Raw genomic sequence first — 2189 nt, 5'->3', positions numbered from 1 at the left:
CTAAACATTTACATGTATATAATGTAAAATGAAACAAAACCATTAAAAAATGTAATAAAAAGGGTGACACCTGACATAAGATTTGTCAACATTGACATAAAAATGTTTTTTAAAGTGTGAAATTACATCTTCTCCTTATGTTCCACAACAAAACATATTGCAAGTATTTAAAAAAATTAAATTTTAGAAAGCCTAAATATTCTCTGAAAGGGAATGAGATTAAGATATTTAAATAGCATGGAATAAATAGACAAAAATAATAACAGTTTTGAATAAATATAACTGCATATAATTCCCTAATTATTGAAAATACGATTTAAATACATTTGATATGCTAACAAATATTTTAATGACATTATGACAAAGGGTTTGTATTACTATAATGGGTACATACATAATAAATAAAAAAACACAATGGCCAAATAAATGAATAAGTTATTCACACAAGGGTATTTTTAAAATACTCAAAAATGAATAATTCAATTTTTTATTAGGAAAACATCTTCTAATAATAATAGTTAAAACTGGACATTTATACAAAAAAACAGGCATCTTTAGGCTTCATTATCAGAACAAATTTTTTTCATAAAAACCTTACTTCTTTTATAATAAAAACTATATACCTTAAGGTGTTGAAAACATCTTGAGGCTATACTTAAAAGTTTAAGAGAATAATGGTTCCTTAAAAAATGTCCTCTGCCAAGAAAAAAATATATGTATATGTTCATTCTAGAGAAAAAAGCAATAAGGAAATATATAAAAGTCATCTCTAAGTACTGGAAGTATGGGTAAATTTTATTCTATCTTGCTACTGTTGCAATAGTTGCTAAGTTATTCAATGTCAGATTTACTAAGCACGTTATACCAGTGTCAACTATTTTTATATATCACTTCACTCACATACATAAAATCCATGCATGATTTATAATATTTCTTCTTTTGCAAATGAGTGACAGAAAGTTTGAAGATTTTAATCAGAAATTACCTAAATTTAAAACACTTGTTCTTTCTAGTCCATCTCTGAAAACTTAACTTCCTGTTTTCTTTTTACTTTCCATATATTGTTTTTATTTTCCATATTGTTTTTATTAAAAATACCTGTCTATGAAATAGCAAATCCCTCCTATGTGTCTCAAATGGTCCTAGACCTTCAGCAGATAGTGGGAAACAATGAGACTTCAGTGAACTAATAAAAGAATGAATCAAACCCATAAAAATATAAATAAATGGAATAAAAATGAACACACTGGGGAAAGCAAATGTGTGGGCCTGATAATGATGAAGAAAGCTAAAAAAAATTAAGTATACAGAATAATAAAACAATTGAAGAAATACATGACGGGCTTTTTTTCCACTAATGAGTTGCTTTAGGCTCCTTTTGACTCACTTCTATGCTCTCAAGTAGAAATTAGACAGGATAATAACTGATTATTTCTTCTTGGATATTAAGGATAGAGCAGACTGTAACCCAACTGGAACCCAATATTTCTACTGTTACTTATTGTATCAGCTAATTTTATTATGCTCCATCAAAGATAAGCTTCCCAATATGATAAAAATAATTTTAATGAAGAAGGCATTCCTACAGTAATCTAATACTTAACAAGGATGGGACTTTCACAGAAAATAAATAAAAGTATATCAAAAAGGGCAGAAAGGGAGAGGAATAAAAACTGAATACCTGCTAAAGGCATTTAAAAAAACAATGAGCACACAAATAAAAAGTAATATAGTATGCCCATAAACCTTAGATGTTGTGGAAAATGGTTCTTCACTCTTAAGACCCCCCAGCAGTCATTGCAGCAGAGGAAATACAGATAAACCTTTAAAATCTTATTTGTATTCACATGACCCATGGACATGAACAATGATGTGGGGATTACCTGAAGGAGGGGGGTGCTGGATGGATGGGGGCGAATGAGAAAAGTTAGGACAATTATAATAGCCTAATCAATAAAATATAAATTAAAAAAAGAAAAGATGCTCCTGAGAATTCACAGAAGCCACTCTGAAGAAAAAAAAATTGTATTCAATTTTCCTTGAGATGGCCCTTTGTGGAGAATAAACCACAGAACTTTACTTACCTGATGGCAGCACTGGGCAGGTGTGCCCTCAGAATTCCTGGAATTGTTACAGGAATATTCAAAGAAAGACCTAGCAAGAGTCAATATCAAGAAAACATACCAACA

The sequence above is a fragment of the Sturnira hondurensis genome, unplaced genomic scaffold, assembly GCF_014824575.4.
Source record: "Sturnira hondurensis isolate 20B ecotype Veracruz unplaced genomic scaffold, ASM1482457v3 Scaffold0010428, whole genome shotgun sequence".
Taxonomy (NCBI): Eukaryota; Metazoa; Chordata; class Mammalia; order Chiroptera; family Phyllostomidae; genus Sturnira; species Sturnira hondurensis.
The sequence above is the reverse complement of the archived record's forward strand: the minus strand, read 5'-3'. Positions refer to the sequence as shown.